At 41.5% G+C, this 10,136-nt stretch overlaps 1 pseudogene across 1 annotated transcript; it reads left to right on the top strand.

Annotated features, from left to right (window-relative positions):
* Window positions 1-224: 224 nt before the first annotated feature.
* On the top strand, window positions 225-2,186 carry LOC147630342 (glucan endo-1,3-beta-D-glucosidase-like; annotated as a pseudogene). Its single transcript, XR_015267603.1, has 3 exons — window positions 225-311; window positions 493-1,763; window positions 1,906-2,186. The product of XR_015267603.1 is annotated as a glucan endo-1,3-beta-D-glucosidase-like (transcript).
* The last annotated feature ends 7,950 nt before the right edge of the window (window positions 2,187-10,136 follow it).

Below are 10,136 nucleotides of genomic sequence, written 5' to 3'. Positions count from 1 at the left end.
GAGAAAAAAAATTGCGTTCCTGATGGCATCACGTTCAAATTTCCAGCCAAGCCAAAAGTAAAGAAATTAATGAACAACACGTTACGGCCCTAGCAGCCTTGTGAAAAGGCATTAGGATACCGTTGCCGCCACGCGGCTAAATTTAGCGACGAGGTTCAGAACGGGAAGACACGTGAATAAAACGCAGCAACCTCGCGTGTCGGAGCTACATCGACGTTCCTTCTTTCAACTTTGGCTCGATACTATGGCCGCAGCCCTGATGCACTGTTTCACCAACCGCATTATGCCCCTCTTCGTGTTGGCTTCTGCATGTAATCGTACTCACTTTTAGCATGATCAAAACCCTTACAGCTTGGGTTAGAGCTTGATTGATATTTCTCTATCTAATCAGCTTAATTAACAGCCTACGTTTATTGTTAATTGTGCGCTTCTAGTCTTCATTTGGCTTGGTTGATAGTTTTGCTTACTACGATTTTGATTACTGTTTTGCAGTCACGCTTGCAAATGGGATTGGAGTGAACTACGGATTGCTAGGCAACAACCTTCCCCCGCCCAAGCACGTGGTGGAGCTCCTCAAGGCCACCTTCATTGACAGTGTGAAACTGTACAACTCGGACACAGAGGTGTTGTCCGCCTTCGCCAACTCCGGCATCAGCCTGGTGATAGGAGTAGAGAACGAGCTCATCCCGGCTATGGCCAGAAGCTCTCGGGCGGCCACCATATGGGTATCGCAGCATGTCCGGCCTTTTTACCCGGCCACTTCCATCACCGCCATAGTAGTGGGAAACGAGATTCTCACAGGCACAAACCAGAAGCTCAATTCTTTGCTTATACCTGCAATGCTGAACCTGCAGAGGGCTTTGCAACTGTGTAAGCTCGATGATAAGATCAAAGTGTCCACACCCAACTCCATGGATGTTCTGCAGGCTTCTTCGCCACCTTCTTCTGCTGTTTTCAAGCCTTCTCTGCTGCCCATTATGAAGCAACTTCTACAGTTTCTTTCACAGACCGGCTCCCCTTTCATGGTGACCCTTACTTTGCTTACAATGACGACCGCGCCCACGTACCCCTAGACTATGCTCTCTTTCGGGCTGCGCCCGGTGTGAAAGACCCCAACACGGGCTTTGTTTATGGCAGCCTCTTCGACGCCCAAGTTGATGCCGTCTACTTCGCCATGAGCGCAGCGGGCTACGACGGGCACGTGCCGGTGGGGGTATCGGAGACCGGCTGGCCCTCCAGTGGAGACGCAGATGAGATAGGAGCGACCATGCAGAACGCGCAAACCTACAACGGGAATCTGGTGAAGCGGATTGCCTCCGGCGTGGGAACACCTCTAAGGCCGCAATCGCGCGTCCTGACCTTCATCTTTGCGCTTTTCAACGAGAATCAGAAGCCGGGGGCTACGTCGGAGCGCAACTTTGGCCTTTTTGACGCCAGTGCTAAGGCGGCATACGACGCGGGGCTGACGAAGGAGCAGGAGACAGCAGCTGCACCAGCTGGCGGTTCCGGGGGGGGATCCACTGCAGTATGGTGTGTCGCGGGACCGGGTGCTAGTGAGCAGGCGCTGCAGCAGATTATCAACTTCGCCTGCGGGGAAGGTGGGGCGGATTGCGCGTCGATGCAGTCGGGAAGGCCCTGCTATGAACCGGACACCTTGGCCGCCCACGCCTCCTTTGCGATGAACAGCTACTATCAGCGCCACGGCCGAAACTATTGGAACTGCTTCTTCAACAACACGGGCCTCGTCACAGCCACCAATCCAAGTAAGCGTACGCTCACACGCATCCCTTTTTAAGCATACACTCTTTAGAAAAACACTCTTATAAATCTCATATAATATATTTAATGGAAATGCAAAAAAAACATTTTGTTGCCATATTCCTGATGGGTTTCCTTGGCTTCCAGGTTATGGTTCTTGCATCTATCCTTCCCAATGAACTGACTACTTGCCCGGTCGTCCCTAAGCTACTTGCATATACTTGGATATGTCAAATAGGCTTTCCCAATTTCAAATTTCAAGAATATACTTGCTTATGATGAAGTACTTTATTAAAAACAGTTGGGACCATATATCACGATCCTCTTTACCTTTCACCTTTTATGTCCCATTTGATTCTTTAAGTGATGACATTGCTCATGGTGCATCACATAAGCCACTAAAGGGCCTACATATTGGTTGAATTTTACCCATGTAGCTCGCCATTAACTAGGAGAGGGAATATTATTTTTATAAACAACCCTAGAAGAGGAATTTCTACTATTGAACAAATATTTTCTTCACAATTGTCTTAAATTTTTTGATGAGGGAAATTTTCTTCTCCCATGTGTGGAGGTACTTGTGAGGGGGAATTTAAAATTTGCTTTTAGATCATGCCATGAGATTAACCTCACTCAAATGACAATCAATGATAATGAAATGGAAACCTAAATTTAAAAGCTTTGTATCCTACCTTTCCAAGTTTTTCCCCTTCATAAGAAACGTAGAAAAAAAACTACTTTCTTCAAAAGAAAAGCACAAATTTTTGAGGACTAGAGACAATGATCAATTTTTATTATCTTATCATGCATCAACCATAAATTGAAGAGGAATTTTAATGTTGAACATGTATTTTCTTCACAATCTAAGCTTACATTTTTTGATGAGGAAAATTTCCTTCTCCCATCATTTGAAAAGGCTTTTTTGAATGACAAATGATTTCCATTCTTAACTCAATTTAGTATTTGTTAAACCTCTTGCATGAGCAGACGTAATCAAATGACTTTGAAAGCTCATGTACCCTTATGAGTCGAAAGGTTTATTCTTCATAAGAAGTATAATTTTTTATCCTTCGGGGGTGCGAGGCAATTAGAGTTTGAAAATGATATTTTTATCAAGCATTACAATAGAATTTATACTTTTGAACGAGTATTTTCTTCACAATTATATATAACAAGGTAGGTGGTAGTGTTTGAACATGATATTTTTATCAAGCATTAAAGGCGAATTTATACTTTTGAACAAGTATTTCTTCATAAATATATAAGGCTTAAATTTTTCGCTGAGGGAATGTTTCTTCTTCCATCAATTTGAGAAGGCTGTTGTGAAAATCAAATTTTAGTCAGAGCACAATCCATCTTTTCTCAAACCTTAGCATGAGCAGACCACTCAATTGACAATCAATTGGTAACGAGAACCAAACCTAGAACTCGAATTGCTCCATACCCTTCCATTTGAGAAGATTTTCTACCTTGGAAAAGGCTTCTTTAATTTTGTTCATCAAGTTTGAATCTCTATCTAAACTATACATGAAAGATCCTTTGCTTTTGGGTAAAATTTTGATCCATGCACTTCCATGGGACCCTTTGTTTGATGTGAATCATAATTTAAATGAAGCATGCCCTACGTGGGTTGACTTCATGGGACTCCCAAGTGGCTGAACCCGTGTTCAGGTCTTTGGCTTCAAACTTAGGTAAGACACTCTTTGTTCCCAAGGATACTCTATAGGGAAAAGGGGGCTAGGCTAACAAAGTCTGCATTGTGTGCAACACTCTGATAGATACTCCCAAATCTATGGCCATTGATTTAAAAGAAGAGAAACCCTAAATATCAAACTTGTTGAGAAATGTGGTGCCATTGAGCACAAGGACGAGGTAGGGAGTAAGTATGAGTAACCAAGCAAGAGAAAAGTCTAGCATGGAGCACATGAGCAAAGGGAATTATCCCACATTAATGTGCAGGCCAGCAGGTGTACCTTCTCATATAAATGAGGACTATTTTCAAGCAATGAACATATCACTTGCACATATCTCAAGTCTCTTGAGTCTTTATGTATCCAAGCTAATTCATCTTGGTGTCTAATTGCACTTGAGTGCATCTTAGTTAGCACACACTCATGATGATGAGTTTTTTTCATTTCTATCCACCTCAAATGAGTGTTGTTATTAGTGTAAGATTAGTTTATGATCAGATAGATGTCTTGTCATCAGGAGAGCTCAGTTCTTGTTTCTCAACATGGTATGAAAGCTTAGGTCTAGCTCTCCTAGTTTAGGTCCAAGTCATTAGGAACTCATTAGCAAGTTATCTAGAAGATCATATTTTTTGTCAATAGGTTTCAATTAGAGAGATTAAGGATTATGTGTTTAGATTAGTGTCTTATCAAGTTCTTCTCCTCATTCTTGTTGCATCAGAGATTAGTTGTGTAGGGGAGAGTGTAGAAGAGACAGAGTAGCTTGTGTCAATCGACACTTATTGAAAAGCGGATTTTAGTGGTAGTAATAATACACCACCGCAGGAGAAAAGGCTAGAGCACATCATTAGTAGGATTGAACATTGGTAGTAGCTTCAGAATTGAAGAAGGCTGGAGAGAAGATCCAAAGAAGAGCAGGAAGGGGTCTTAATTCTCTCAGCATAGCTCTCAGCGCAACAAAGAGAGAAAAGCATTTAAAAAAACAAAACAAAACAAAGGCCCACCAGCCCTGCAGCTTGGCCAGGAAAGCATAGCAAGGCGACAGTAGGCCGAGCTCTTCATCTGTGGAGTTTGCACATCAAGTGGTCGGAGTCGTTGTAGTAAGGGTATCTAGAGTCGAGAGAAGAGAGGAGGCTTTCTTTACGTGGCATATTCAAGCTAACTTACAATTAGTCGAGAGAAGAGAGGAGGCTTTCTTTACGTGGCATATTCAAGCTAACTTACAATTAGCACCTGCCTAGCATAACACGGAAGACGGGCAAACGTGAGGTTCAACAAGTAAGTCCTCTGACATCTCTCACAATTGTCATCTTCCCCGCAGCCAGCAACAACAGAGAAGTGCATGGTGAAGTCAAGCGTATGCAGGGTGGCCTTTTCTCGGACCCAACACGAGAGAGAGAGAGAGAGAGAGAGAGAGAGAGAGAGAGGCGGTGCATCTCTGTGATCAGATGACGATGCAATGCACGCGCAACATAGGCTACAACGTAATAGATAAGCGATAAGGTTAAAAAGAGTAAATAAAATAAAATACAAATACAAATACAAAGGATCTCTAACCTTATTCTATAATAAGAGGCTGTTCACATGGAAACCAAAGCAAAAGTGTCTATGAGCTTCATTTTTTACATTCCATCGGTGCAAGCTAGATTGAACTAAGGAAATGTTCATTAACATTCACACCTTATGCTTGGGATTTTGAAAGTTTGTCTTTAAAAGACCGTAATAGGTAATTCAAGAAAATCCCAATTCCCAGAATGGCAGTGTTTAGGGATTTTATGATCAAACTTTCTCAAAACATAGGCATAAATAAGTACATGTTTGGACATTAAAGTATGCAAATTAGTTAATTTGTGATATAAAACCTTATCAAATTTTCCCAATATTAAGAAAGCTACATGCACACACATTACCGTACTCCTCCCATGGGGAATGAAGATATTATACTTGTCATATTGAGATTTATAGTCCCAAAATGACACCATTGGCATTTATCAAGGGACTTAAAAAAACAAAATGGTTTTTTACAATTGTTTTTTGAATTAAGGGAAAATGGCAATGGTGCCATTCTTCCTCAATTTTGGTAAAGAACTTAGAAAATACAAAATGGTTTCTAGCAACTGTTCTTGAACCTACGTACAATCCTTATTAGAAAATTGGTTTAGGTACACCCACTATGAAATACAATTTTTGGTAGCTTGAGCCGTCATCATCTCAAGAGTCTTTATGGTGTTCATAAACACCATCAAAATATTAGATCTAAGAAGTGTTGTTCTACAATTGTCACATTCAAATAGTTTAATAGATGGTCATGGTGCCGTTCTCCTCATTTGATGACCTTATTGTTAAGGGATAACATTAAACAAAACATACAAATTTAAAATGTATAGACTGGTCTGTTCATTAGACTAGTAGGGTGTTGTTCTCCCATCCTTAACTTGGTTTTGAGAGAGATTATCATTATCCACTTTTTTCCACTAATGGAAGGGTTTAGGACCCTCTATCATTGATGTGGTGCTATTCTCCAATCTGCTTGGAAAATTTGATTTTAGTGGTCGATGATGGATTTGGTACCATTCTCACCTCATTAAGGGAGATGGTACCATTCTCACCTCATTAAGGGAGATGGTAGCCCCATTAAAGGGGAAAAAATGGCATTGCGTCGTACTCTCCTTGAAAACTTTGGTTTGAGATGAGAAAATTAAAGGGAGAATGCCAGTGCTGCCATTATCCCCTCTTCCCTAATCTAATCCAAATTTGATGGGAGAATTGCACCACTGCAATTCTCCCTCTTGTATAAAATGGAGGAAGAATGGCAATGGTGCCATCCTCCTTTAATAATTAAAATTTTCAAGGGAGAATGATAGTTCCTCCATTCTCCCTGCTCTGATTACAATGAAAGCATGGTTTTGTTTGGTTTGGTGCATTATCATTTTGGTGAGAATAGTAGTGTTGACATTCTACCCCCAATTACAATGTCATCTTAGCTAGACTTTTCCAAACTCATTCCTCATTAAAGGATCCATTCCCCATTGAATATTTGGTTTGAGATGAGAAAGGCAGTGGTGCCATTCTCCCTCTTATTAGATTTGGCTTGGTTTGGTGCATTATCATTAGGGAGAATGGCAGTGGTAGCATTCTCCCCCGAAACAAAATGCCAAACCACTACCATCCTCTTCTTGGAAAATTGGATGTAGAAGATGGTAATAGAGGAGGAAAGAGTGGTACTATTCAAGAATGACAATGGGGAGGATTCATTATCACATTCATACATATTTTCCTGTCCATTGGTAAAATAATCATGTCTTTTGCAATACACAAATAAAAATGATACAAAGTAGAAACAAACTAGATATTTCTTGGAATGGCACCACTGCCATTCTCCCTTACATTAAAGGAAGAATGGTAGTGGTGTCATTCTCAAGGCCTCCCATCTGATCACCTTGAAGGGGTGAATGGTAGTGGTACCATTCTCAAGGCCTTCCATCACCTTGAAGGGGGGAATGGCCCTACTATCATTCTCCTTTGCATTCAAGGAATAGTAGCAATGATGCCATTCTTGAGGCCTCCCATCACCTTGATTAAAGGGGAGAATGGCACCACTGCCATTCTTAGGGCCTTCCATCACCTCAAAGGGGAGAATGGCACCATTGCCATTCTCTAGGCCTCCCATACCATTGCCATTCTCTAGGCCTCCCATACCATCATCTTAAACGGTAGAATGGCACCATTGCCATTCTCCCTAAAATTCATGGAAGAATGGCAATGGTGCCATTCTCAAGGCTTCCCGTCACCTTGAAGGGGAGAATGGAACCATTGCCATTCTTCCCTTTCATTCAAGGAAGAATAGCACTAGTTCCATTCTCAAGGCATCCCATCACCTTGAAGCCCGAGGGAATGGCACCATTGCCTACCTGTCTTACATTCAAGAAAGAATGGCAGTGGTTCTATTCTCAGGCAACCCATCATTTTGATTGAAGTGGAGAAACCATTCTAAGGGCCACTTATCATGTTAAAGGGGAGAATTGCACCACGGCTATTCTAAAGGCCTCCCATCCCATCACCTCTTGAAGGGGATAATGGCACAACTACCATTCTCCCCCCTTACTTTCTTTGAAAAATGGCAGTGGTGTCATTCTCAAGGCCTCTCATCACCTTGAAGGGGAGAATGGAACCACTTCCATTCTCTCTTACATTTAAGGAATAATGGGAGTGGTGCCATTCTCAAGGCCTCCCATCACCTTTAAGGGAAGAATGGCACCACTGGCATTCTCCCTTACATTCAAGGAAGAATGGCAGTGATGCTATTCTCAAGGCCTCCTACCACCTTGAAGGGGAGAATGGCACCACTGCCATTTGTGGTGCCATTATCTTTTATATTCAGGGAAGAATGGCAGTGGTGCCATTCTTAAGAACTCCCATCACCTTGAAGGGGAGAATGGCACCATTGCCATTCTCAATGAATAATGGTAGTGGTGCCATTCTCAAGGCCTCCCATCACCTTGAGGGAAAATGGCACCAATGCTATTCTCCTCCTTTACACTCAATGAAGAATGGTAGTGGTGCCATTCTTAAGGCTTCCCATCACCTTCATGGGGAGAATGGCACCAATGCTATTCTCCTCCTTTACACTCAATGAAGAATGGTGGTGGTGCCATTCTTAAGGCTTCCCATCACCTTCATGGGGAGAATGGCACCACTGCCATTCTCCCACATGGCATTATGGAGAATGGCCGTAGTGCCATTCTCCCCCATTTTAGATTCACAATTTTTGAATGTGACTTTGAATTTGATTTCTAATCCTCGTTATCCTCACTCTCCCTCCCTGTTTTGAATATGAGTATGGCACCAATGTTTATCCATTAAATTTTGAATTTCCCTCCTTGGATTCAAAAACCCTAGTCTCAAAATTTCCCTCCCAAATTAAAACATTGCCTATCCAATATCCCAAACAATTTCCTCTTGGTATTTTTATCATTTTGGGCTTGTAAAGTCAAGTGTGCATATGCAATTCCCACTCACATGTGCACTTTCTTGTGGATTATTTTTTTAATGTATGTATGTATGTACGTATGTACATACACCATTAGGGGGGGAAATTTGAACATATTTTGGGTCTTTTGCTAATGAAAGTAATTAGCAACAACGGACCAATAGGAATAGAGGATTGTGCACATTTGGTCTCCTTTGAATATAGGGAGGGAGACTAGGCTGCTATAGGGAGGGGTCTAGGCTTTCAGCACTAATAATTACACTTGTCCCTTTCAAAAAGTAGGGGGGGTTAGGGTAGGTGTGGTCTTACTATTCTCGTGGCTCAAAAAAATCCTTAAAATTTTAAAAATTTTGAGATTCCCCCAAAAGACACTTTCCCCCCAAAAACCCATCTCAAATTTCATTATAGTCAAAAATTTCATTTTCAAGTCCGCTTTTCCTCTTGAACATCCAAATTAAACTCTCGTTAACCTTCCTCCCTTCTTCTTTCATCCAAATTAAACTCTCGTTAGCCTTCCTCCCTTCTTCTTTCATCCAAATTAAACTCTCGTTAGCCTTCCTCCCTTCTTCTTTCATCCAAATTAAACTCTCGTTAACCTTTCTCCCTTCTTCTTTCATCTCTTCAATATCCACCATCAAGCCCAAAACCCTAATTTGCATAGCATCTTCGTATTTTCTTTCTCTATCTCATTCGCCCAACCCTAATCTCACTACTATAGCTTCACAATTGATATGGCTGCACCACGCACAGAAGATCAAAAGATGAGATTAAGGAGATCTCACTGTACAAGAAGAGGGACGATGATGGTGCTTGGGTGAGAGAGGCATTTCGCAAGGGTGAGAGAGGCATTTCGCAAGGGTGCTTGGGTTTTCTTGTAGCATACTGCTATTGGTCCGCACCGAGTTCAACAACGAGATGTGATAGAGCTTCATTAGAAGGGTCATTTAGAGGGATTTAAAAAATCAAACAATGGAGACCTGGTGGCCATTGTACAACATCTTCTCTTCTGTTGAATGGCCAACTCCTGATGCTTGGATGGTTATGGTCATGAAATCTGGTTTTTGATTATCCATGCCTACATTAAGCTATTTGTTAATTACTCACTAATCACATCTTAATTACTCACTAATCACATCTTAATTACTCATTAATTACGTCTTAATTACTCTCACTAATCACGTCTTAATTATTTGCTAATCACTTTGTTAATGATTTTGATTCTAGTATTTGATCCATCATAGCTCATCACATTGCTGTAATTTCAACATGCCTAGAATCCATCATTTTGTGAGCTCATTATCTTAGGATTAGTAGAAAATTATAATTTTTCGCTCTTTTTTCAACTAGCCTCTATACCCCCAGCTGGTGGAGGAGCTCTAGCTCCTTGCACACTCAACATTAGGCCAAACCCTTCTAGCTCAACATAGCCATGATCCCTACAATTCAGCCCATCAAGACAGAAGCGCAAACCGCCGCCGGCTTGCTGCAGAAATTGACGATTTATCAAGCACCGTTTTTCTGAGGAGATTTTGACATTGTTGCTTCATCCAATCAAATTGCTCCAATTCCTCATAGCTCTAGGGGTTTTCAAGCATGCTCTACAAGCTGGTGAAGACAGAATTCAATTTGATCAAGTCTACAGTGAGATCCAAGCTCTTTATCAAATCTGCAGGTGACTTTGGTAAAACAGAGATTAAGCA

This window comes from Cibotium barometz, chromosome 16 (assembly GCF_041138505.1).
Source record: "Cibotium barometz isolate CiBa-2024 chromosome 16, ASM4113850v1, whole genome shotgun sequence".
Classification (NCBI taxonomy): Eukaryota; Viridiplantae; Streptophyta; class Polypodiopsida; order Cyatheales; family Cibotiaceae; genus Cibotium; species Cibotium barometz.
Note: the sequence above shows the minus strand (reverse complement) of the source record. Positions and strands in the feature narration are given on the sequence as shown.